General features: G+C 34.2%; 1 long non-coding RNA gene across 5 annotated transcripts; it reads right to left on the reverse strand.

Annotated features, from left to right (window-relative positions):
* Positions 7,374-10,411, reverse strand: LOC109850861. 5 transcript variants are annotated; one of them, XR_002249578.1, is made up of 6 exons: positions 10,061-10,411; positions 9,952-9,991; positions 8,436-9,220; positions 8,319-8,362; positions 8,149-8,227; positions 7,374-7,556 (listed from the first exon to the last, which is right to left on the reverse strand). It is a non-coding gene; the product is annotated as an uncharacterized LOC109850861 (long non-coding RNA). The 5 variants fall into 5 exon arrangements; XR_002249577.1 differs by lacking the exon at positions 7,374-7,556 and adding an exon at positions 7,675-7,743; XR_002249579.1 differs by lacking the exon at positions 7,374-7,556 and having other exon boundaries at positions 7,755-8,227; positions 8,436-9,029; positions 9,160-9,220.

A 10,845-nucleotide genomic window follows, 5' to 3' on the forward strand; every position in this document is an offset into this window, starting at 1 on the left:
GCTATCGTCGGTCGACCGGAAATTTTCACTGGGCGACAAAAATTTTATCGGTCGACCGGTCCGGTCGACCGATAAAATTTTCCGGTCGACCGATGAAATTTCCGGTCGACCGACAGTGACTTTTTCAGCTTCCAACGGCTAGTTTTCCTACCGTTGCTTGGGGCTGTTTTTTTGTCTTTTGCTTAGGTTTTTGGCTGAGTTTTGAGAGGGTATAAATACCCCATTGCCTTCAGCTCTCAAAAAAACTAATGAGAGTTTTAAAACAAGTTTAAGAAAGTTTTAACAAGGGTTTATGTTTGGTTTAAGTGCGGCAGCTGCACTGCCCCTTGGCGGCGCTTCTCCATTCACAGCCATTTCTCTTTACAAAGTCGTCTCTAAAAGATCTATAGAAAACAAATAAACTGCTCATATTATTGAAAACATTATAAACAAACAGCAAGTGGAGAAATTTAAGGACAGTGTGTTGTACTATTCCCATGTCACAAGCCTAGAAAACAAGGGGTTCTTTGCAATTAAATACCCCCAAGTTCACCTCATTTTAACTTTAATCTCCCAAATGTTTACACCTTTCTTAACTTTGTACCCCAAACTTCTTTTTAACATTTTGACACCCCAAAGTACACTATTTTTAACTTTCATACCATAAAGATTCAACATTTCTTAACTTTGATACCCCCAAACTTTGTTGTCAAAATACCAAAAACAAAACTTTGGGGTATCAAAGTTAAAGAAGCATAAACTTTGTCTAACATAAGTGTCAGAAACAAAAACTTCCAAGGTATCAAAGTCAAAAAAATATGTAAACTTATCTTTAGGGTATCAGAGTGTCAAAAAAATTGAGGTATTAAATTTAAAAAGGGGTAAATTTTAGAGTACCAAAGTGCAAATAACCCTTTGCGAATAAGATGCGTTTTAAGAGACAAATCATAACCAAGGGGTATTTTAGTCATTGAGAGACCAAATTGCAAGACCCCTAGGGTTTGAGGAACTAATGAGCAAGTTCATAGGTTTGAGGGACTAATATGGAATTATAGAAGATTTAAGAGATTAATATCTAAATAACCCTTTTAACTTTGATACCCCAAGCTTTTTTCCCCACTAGAAAATACCCCAAAGTCCAACAAATTTAACCGTGATACGACAAACTTTTCTTCTGCTTGTAAAATATCCCAAAGTTCAACAAAATTTAACTTTGATACCACAAGCTTAAATTTTTTGTTAAATTTTCGTTAAAGTTTAAATTTTGTTGAACTTGGTATTTTTTTAGGCAAAAGGAAACTTTGTGGCATCATAAGTTAAACATGAGGAAGAATTTAGGGTATATTTTGCGCAAACGAACTTTGGGGTATCAAAGTTAAAAATGAAGTGCATTGTGAGGAGAATTTAGGGTATATTTTGCGCAAACGAACTTTGGGGTATCAAAGTTAAAAATGAAGTGCATTGTGAGGTAGTCAAGTGCAAATAACCCAAAGGAAGAACTTTGGGGTATCAAAGTTAAAAATGAAGTGCATTGTGAGGTAGTCAAGTGCAAATAACCCAAAGGAAAAAAAAGATATGTTGTAGTTGGAAAAGTTTTATGAACCATCATAAAAAAATTACTGCATTATGGCTATGTCACATACAATAACGCACATACGTGCACAAGTAAAATGGCTACATAAATTGAAGTTTGGGAAATGGGTAAGTCAAAACAAAATCATGTCGAATATAATATGTATCATGAACATTCTCGTCTCAGGAGAGGCAAATCTATAAGATAAAATAAAATGAAATACACCATTACTATCATGAAAATGCTACAGATCAATCAGAAACTTGGTTTTTTTAGGCAGACAAATAATTTGTTTTAAAGATGACTTTACTAAAAGGATGAAAAGTACTGCAGAGCGTTGTGGAGAATGACTTGATCGAAAAGTACTCCGACAAAGAAAAATTAATGTCACTTGAAAAATGTCCAATTCTTAAAATCCCTGTTTTCTGACCATCTAACTAGCTCTCTTCCCTAAAAAGTAAGCTCGGGCTCCATTTTTGCCTCTTCTAGCTGATGTTGCCTTCATGTTCAATATTTACAGCAACAGCGAGCATCGAAAGACGTATTTCTATTGCAGCTACTGACCTATATCCTTTTTGGTTTTACATTAACACCAAAAGTATGAAAATAGCTTTCATGAGTCCTAAAAGTATTTTCTTTTTACCATGAGAAATTTGACACAGTATCAAGGGGGAGAACAGATATAAGTCCAAGGATCAATACCTGAGGGAGCATCCTACAGTTTTAATGCTGACTACACCAATATACAAGAATATTGCTATAAACAAAGGAGCATGGCCTCACAATAAAGTCAGCAGATATCACACATACAAATATAGTACTTTCTTATTTTACAAAGATAAATTAATTAAATCATCCAATTTTACAACAATGTGACCTCTGTTTTGATCAACAGATATGCCCATATTTGCAACCTCCTAGGCTCCTACATCATATCGCTAAATGATTAACCTATATAATGTTTTCGAGGAAGAAAAACCTGTATTTACTATCCTGAAGAATCACATCGGTATAGTTTACTTAGCTATAATGTAGTTAATGTGTAAGAAAAAACTCTAGCGAGGTGCGGGATTGAATAATATCTTTCCCAACAAGCCCTTGTTTATAATATCTTCTTCTCTATGGATATTGACTCTCCTTTTTATCATGATTCTTACTTTTCATGTTTCTAGATCTTTTTTAGTGGGGAAAAAAAAAATCCTACAGCTATGATGATTGGCTCGAGTTTTCCATGATAGCATAATCTAACAGTAATGGGTATTAAACCCCTGAACTTTGGGTGACTTGCACAAAACCTCCTGAACTTTGTAGATTCCACAAAACCCCCTGAGCTTTGGCGAATTTCACAAAACTCCCTCGAACTTTGGGACTCTGCCATTACTGGAGTTGAAAGTTAAGACGACATGCCTAAAACACCTTACTAAAAATCAGAGGGGATGCAAAGCAAGGGTTTTGTGGAACTTAAAAAGCCAATGTGAATCTTATGCAACACACCACCCAAAGTTGTATTTTGTTAAATTTACCCTAAGAACAATATGATGAGCATACTGACTGGAGCTAATTGAACTGTGTAAGCTGAAGACAAGCATTCTTGATATAGACATCAAATAAAAATAGATCTACTGAAAACATATTCTTTGTGAAAGGCATCGAATTTCTTCTAATAACATCAAAACCTGGACTCATGGAATGTGTACATTGAACAATGAAATTCTAAACATAACCACAAATTTTTATTTCAAAATACTCAAATGATTATGCTCCCATATCAAATTAAATAAACAAACGTAAAGAATTATATGATTATACTCGAAACCCTAAGTTTTCCAACTGCAAATACGCAATCGAACAATAAATTACCAAGAAATTCGCAAATCACTCCATCGATTAGAAAGAAAACTAAGAAAGTAACACCTAAAAATCTAAAATAAAAAAAAATCTAGAGAGAGAGAGAGAGAAAAACGAGAGATTTGTGGAGAGAGAAACCGAGCGAACCTGAAAGCGCGGATCTTGGGAGCTCCAATTTCTCCTCGACAAGAGAGGATCTGTTAGAATTTACGTGCGCGATGCATTTTTAGAAGAGGGGCAGCCGTGACGTGTCGTTAATCAATCTGAACCGTTGATCACTGAACTGACGGTTGTCAAAGGAATTGGCATCTCTAGTCCTTTTTAATGGGCTCAACTTCGAAGTTTACAACAGGGTTAATTACATAAACTCCCTGAACTTTCAGAAATTACTAGACATATAATAACTCCCTTTTAACTTTTCTATTCCAGTTGAATCTTACCTCAAAATTTCTCATTTTATTTTAACCTTATATTAGCACTCTCAACTCTCACATGCCATGGGGCAAACACGTACGCTTTTACTAAAAAGGAAACATAGATGACCTTTTGACACCGTGAGATTATTTTCATATTTTTCTTAGCGTTTGCTTATCGCACGAGATGTTAGAACCGATGGTGCTATTTGAAGATTAGATGAGAAATCTCATGTGAAATTTAGTGGAACGAAAGATGTTTAGGAGGTTATGTACGATTACCCCTAAAGTTTAGGGGTTTTAGTGGAATAAAAAAAGTTTATCGGGATTTAGTGCAACTCCCCCCAAATTTTAGGGTGTTTTCTGCAATTAACCCTTTAGAATTCGTCTTCTTGGCCGGATTGGTTTTTAATCTCGAGAGAGAGGGAGAGAGAGGAGAGATGGCAGAGAACAGAATGAGAAATCAAGGAATCTTGCTGAAGTGCTGAGGAAGCTTTTTCCCCCTTTGTTTTTCACTCTCAGTCTCAGAGAATGATGGAGATTTATTATTCTTATAGCTTAATTTTCTATTTCATTTCTCATTTATGGTGTGCAAATAATTTTCCTCCAGCCTAAGTTTATATGAAGGGTTAGGTACCACAATATGAGTCTGAGCATTGCAGGATGAGCATTGAGCACCCAACTCGTTCATTATAGTAGGGATGGATATAGCTTAGGTTGCATATTCCAAATAAAGCAAATATCAAAAAGGAACTCATGAAATTAAAAAAAAAAATCGATTTATCTTTTGTTCCACGCGAGGCCAAGAGCATACTCTCAATAAATATTTGTTTCAATTTGATAGTTTACCTATTGTTTAAGCATAGAAAATTCAAGAGGGCCATGTTCATTCTTATCATTTCCTTCATTTTAGCTCACTAGAGGCTTATGGATTCTCTTTGAGCATGGTGGTCTATATTGAAGTTAAGGGTGTGTTTGGCAAATCTCCACTAACCTAGTTAAGATCTTAACTAGGTTAATTTTGATCCAACTAGGTGGATGCTTCAGTTCTTACCCGATTAAGGGCCTAAATTTGAACTAAGAAAACTAAGTTTGGAGTTGCTCAAATTTTACTCAAACAACACTTGAACATGTTAACTAGATTAGCTTCATTAACTTGGATAGTGAGGGCGTTGCTAAATATACCTTAAGTTTGGATTAAATTACGAGATTGGTATTTAAAATAGATATCATTTACCACTCTGATATTTAAAAATGCTCCGGCGCCTTTTTGGTATTTATAGTGTGTAAAAATGGCAATTAGGTACAAAAACTTATCGCCGTTCATTTTTTCCAGCGAGAACCGTTGGAAAAATTTCTTCCACCCTTTAACTTCTTAAATTTATTGTATTTTACACCATTCTTCTCATTCAACTTCCCCAGACGCAAATTTATTCTACCTCTTTACCCAATAAGACCCTCTTTCACTCTCCTTTACTCTCTCATCAATGGAGCCCCTCCTCCTCCTTCAACCTATCCCAATCCAAAATCCAAAATTCAAAATCCAAACCATAATCCAAACAACGGGTTAATCATTTGGGTTTGAGTTTGAATAGTGGGAGGTTGAAGGAGGAGAAGGGGCTCTATTGATGAAGAAAGAGAGCGTGAAGTAGAGTCTTATTGGGTGAAAAGTTAGAAGAAAATTGAGTTTGGGGAATTAAAAGAGAAAATGGTAAAATATGATAAATTTAAGAGGTCAAGGGGATGAAAGAAATTTTCCAAACAGTTTTTACCTGAAAAAATGAACGTCAACAAGTTTTTGTACCTACTTGCCACTTTTACTTACTTTAAATATCAAAAAGACACCAGAGAATTTTTAAATACCAAAGTGGTAAATAGCGTCTGTTCTAGGTACCAATTTGGTAATTTTTCCCTTAAGTTTGTTTTCAATTAAATAGACTTTATGGTCCTTGTTTGAGGTCAATGGATTTGGATACATGTTCACCGCGCTTGAGTTTTGAATTTCAATAGAACTAGGTTGATTGCACGTGTAATGCACGTGGTTTTTTTCTAAATTTATAATTTTATTTATATAGTTTTGTTATTAAATTATGGAATGTAAGTAATGGATTAAGAACTTAAATTTTATTTACATGAGAGTAAATTATGACTACATAAAACATAGAATATCTAAGTAAAATAACTGACAAAATATCTTTGCATCTGATTGCACTTTTAGTGTAAGTTTGCATTAATATATCATTTGATAATATCTTGCAAAGTTACTTGCAAAATAGAATATCTTTTAGTGTAAGTTTGCATTAATATATCATTTTATAATATCTTGCAAAGTTACTTGCAAAATAGAATATCTTATTGCTATTGCAATTGAATGTCAATCTCATATTTGAAATTATTATATATGAAGTAAATATGAAATTTTCTATATGTTGTAATGAACATTTCCAACAAGGGGAAAAACAGTGGGAAAAATTGTTCAATGCAAATTATTGAAGCTTTTTTTTTTCACAATCATCCAACATATGCAAACAAATTTCTATAAGACAAATAAATTTTTCTCTCATTCTTATTCAGTTGCATTAGATGCAGGGTGCAATTTTCACATCAATACTACAACAAAGTTGTTTTAGGGCGTGAAATCCTTGGTCATCGAGAGATGCTGCAGCCAATCATTCAGATAATTCTACCTCTGAGGCATTGTGAAATTATGATATTTTGTTGTAGATAAAATGGCCTCCACATTCCCAGGTTGAGAGGTGGCTTCCAGCCGCTGGAAGATGAACGTACATCACAATCATGCCCCAACAGTTTACCATTCCTTGGTTAAAATTAGCATAATATGGTCAATTAAGTAATGAACAGTCATTTGAAACCATGATGGAAGGACGGGGGAATATTTAAATGTAGTAATGATATAAGAATACATTATAGGATATTAGTCTAATATCTACTATTATATATAACCATTGAGGATATGCAGATAGACATCAATAGCCAACAATAACTCCATTCAAGCCTTATGTACAATAATTACTTGTTTCATCACTATTATATATAACCAATGAGGATATGCAGATAGGTATATGTTGGGAATTCATCATGTACTTGAACTCCATATTTAAACCTAGAAACATAGATAGTTAAATCTCTTGACACGGATAGTTAAATCTCTTGCTTATCCCTTCAAGTAATATATATAGTTGTGAAGTTCAACATTATGGATCCAGTAATCCTCTAACCTGACATTTTAACTTGACAACTGTGATATATGCTCCTGTAAATCTTATAATATTCTTAATTGCAATGACTTAATGCAATAATCATAGTAGTGGTAGATATACATATAGAAAGAGTCTTTAAATAAAACAGCAAACATTTTACATATACAGATAAAAAAGATCAAATCTACTGTAATTACTTTTAACAAAAGTATGAAAATTAAGTTTCAAGATACATGTTAGACTTTTGCATAATTACAACTACATAATATGATTAAACATTTATGGACAAAATAATGACTTATCTTAATATCTATGAATGATACAAATAACAATCAGGAAGATTCCAATTCAACATTTATAGACAAAGAAAAGAGAGTCATAATCCAATATTTATGGACAATATAACAACTTAATTCAACACGAAAAGCTTCACATAATATGAATTTACTAATAAACTTACAATGATGACCGCCTCTTGGACATTGAGATCCTTGATCAGTATTTTGAAGACATTATATTGCACTGCAAAATAGATACATAGTAAGGTAATTAGTTTATATCAAATGATAAAATGGGTTAGGCGGAAGATGAAGTTGAGTAGATTAATTTATCATATTATCTCTGTCATTTCTCCTCACTATTTTTCTTTCATAATTCGAGAGCTCGCTGTCCCAATCTGATCCCCTTCCATCTTCAGATCCAAGGAAACCTTAATTCAGAGGAATAATCAGTTACAGGTACGCTTTTTCCTCCAAATTCGTCAGCCAATCTCCAAATTCGAACTTTAAAATAATCAGTTACAGGTACTCTTTTTCCTCAAAATTCGTCATCCAATCTCTTGTGAGGTCAAAATAGGTAACTAAATATGTATGCAATGAACACAATATTAGTTTATTTAAATCACGTGGAAAATCTCCTAGTGAAAAACTAATTTTCTTCTCGCTCTTTCCATTCATTCATTCTGTCATTTCCTTTTAGTTTCCAACTAATGTAATGAGGATACTAAAAAAGTCTTAATATGTAATTTCTTCCGATACTGCCCTCACAAGAGAGCTCTTATGACTAACATAGTAACATGTAACTTTTAAATTTGCCTGCAAATTTAATGATTTACCTGGCCAGCTTCTATCTTTGTTTGGAATTTCCTGGCAGATATACCGGACATTGTAAATATAGACGCTCCATTACTATACCTAACGTAGCAATAAAACATGTGACTTCAATGTTAGAGCTAAGATAAATTGTAGTCAGATTCCAAGTTCCTCTTCTAAGCAAAATAAGTACCTATTGTTGTTAACAATATGGATAGCCTCTTCTAGACTTTCAGCCTGATGATATACATTGTCAGTCAGAAAGAAGATGAACAAAAGGGAAGAAACGCAACAGGCAAAATAGGCATACCTGCATGCAGAGGAGAACTGGACCACAAATTTCCTCCTGTTACAGCTACGCTTTTTCCTCCAAATTCGTCATCCAATCTCCAAATTCAAACTTTTCCTGAAGAATTTGTTGCTATTGATGATAATTTGGGATCAAGTTTGGGGATCTTATAATCTATAGATTGAATTGATATGGATTTGGTAGAGGAGTGTTCAAAATCTAATCTTGAGGAGTGGGAAGAGGAGAAGAATATTGAAGCAGTAAAGAAAATGGAACCTTTCGATGTTGACAGAGAGAAAATTAATGGGGAAATGGGATTTGAAGAGGATTCTGAGCCTAATATCCCAGTTCAAACGGTTAAAGAATCCATTGAACCAATTCGCACACACGCAGGCACGGAGGGGACCATGCAAGCAAAAAGATATGCCATTTTCGTCTTGTTAATTTGTACTATGCAACTAACCATCTCTAGAAGCTGAAGTTTGTTCCTTTTGCTATGGGTAATGCATCTGATGGGAACAATTGCCTTATAATTTTTCATATATTTTTTTCATACTCCTGTTATTCATCGTAGGCTCCTTTATATGTGCACACAAGAGTGCACGAGAAGAAGAACTGAACAATAAATGACATCCTCATCTTAGATGAAAGTAGCCGATAGTAGTCAAGAATAGTTGATTAAAAAAATAAATCAGAAATAAAAATTTAAGCACTGTCGAAATGTAAGGTCATATTCATAGTATACCTAAAAATATCTGAATGCTTTATACAAAAGTAAGCAAGAACGTCTTCTGATGGCCAAGGACCTGCATGCAAGGAGTAAAAAGAAAAGTTCGAATAAGTTAATTACAATCCTGGATGTGAGATTCACATTAACTACGTTTGTTATTAAATTCAGTTATAGGTCAGGTATGCCTTATTTCGCCTTTAACTGTGCCTAAGAGTTGAATGTACTTCTGCACATAGAAAATTGATCATCTTTTTCCTTAATTTATCATCTTTTCCTTCAAGACATTCTCCATTTTAGGAGAACTTTGGAGGATTGGCAATTTGTTACACGAACTTAGGCGATAGTGTAAACTTCATGCATGATGCACCATTTAGATAATAAATTAATTATTGGAAAAATACCAAAGGATATTAGGAGGCATGATGCACCTAAAACCAAATTATGAATCAATACAACTCATGTAATAGTAAAATACCAAAGGATATTAGGAGGCATTAAAAATGATCAGTTGTTGCGTGATTCTAAAATTCGCATGAAACTTCTTCAAACAATTTTGAAGAATTAAATTCTTCAAAAGAAACTGGTGTGCTTTTGTTTTCAGTGAGATTTGTAATGTAATCAAGAAGCAATTTTGCAAGCAGATACTAATTGGAGCAAGGCCTAACTGAAGCCTCTCGAGACAATTTAAGAAATAACAGTAAAACATTACTTCTTTCTCTCATAACTGATATTGAAAATGGGATAAAGAAGTTTAAAACAATTCAGATTTATCGTAGTTGACAGTAAGAAAGCTTAAAATCCCATTACGCATTATTTAAGGATTGGAAACAGAGGATGCTGCTAATTTCTCTCAATCGTCGTTTCGCTAAATCCTCGATAGATCTCAGCCTCGGAAAAAGCCCTAAAAGAGCGATACCTCTCAATCGTCGTTTCGCTAAATCCTCGATAGATCTCAGCCTCGGAAAAAGCCCTAAAAGAGCGATACTGATAGCGCCCTTCACAAACCCTAACCATAAAATTTTCAATATTCGCCATGGAAATCGAAGATCAAGAGCCTCTCCAGACTCCATCATTAAAGAAGCACCGATCGCCGTCGCCGGAGGCGGCGGAGGGCGATGCGAAGCGGCGAAAACACCATAATCACTGCCATCACCATCACCGCCATCACCGCCATCGACACATCATGAAGGACAAGGAGAAGATTGTTGAGGATGGAAAGGTCGAGGGAGGAGTTCTCGATTCGAATCGAATGGTTGAGGATGGGGAATTGGTGGGCAACTGCAAAACGTGGCCACTTAAAAACAGTTGTAGGGAAGTGGTGGAGAATTCGAGATAAATACGTGGATATTCAAAAATTTTACTGTTCATCTAAAGGTTTTCCTTTAGTTATAAAGGAAAGTAGATGAGAATAATAGTGAAAGACTTTTTGTAAGATTAAAGGCTATTATGTTTGTAATGTGTCAAAATTAATTATTGGCAACATCACATACATCTTGAATTTCATTACAAACATATTGTTTCTTCACTAAACAGTTATTTATCAATAATATTCACATTGTGAGGACTCTGACATATGAAATTCGCCACGAATAATACTTGGAGTAGCAAGTGATCAATCTTGTAAATGCTATAATATGATTCCAATTTACAGATCTATATTGGAACATGTTGACCACGATGTCCAATAAATTTTACTATTAG

Source organism: Asparagus officinalis, chromosome 7, assembly GCF_001876935.1.
Source record: "Asparagus officinalis chromosome 7, Aspof.V1, whole genome shotgun sequence".
NCBI lineage: Eukaryota > Viridiplantae > Streptophyta > Magnoliopsida > Asparagales > Asparagaceae > Asparagus > Asparagus officinalis.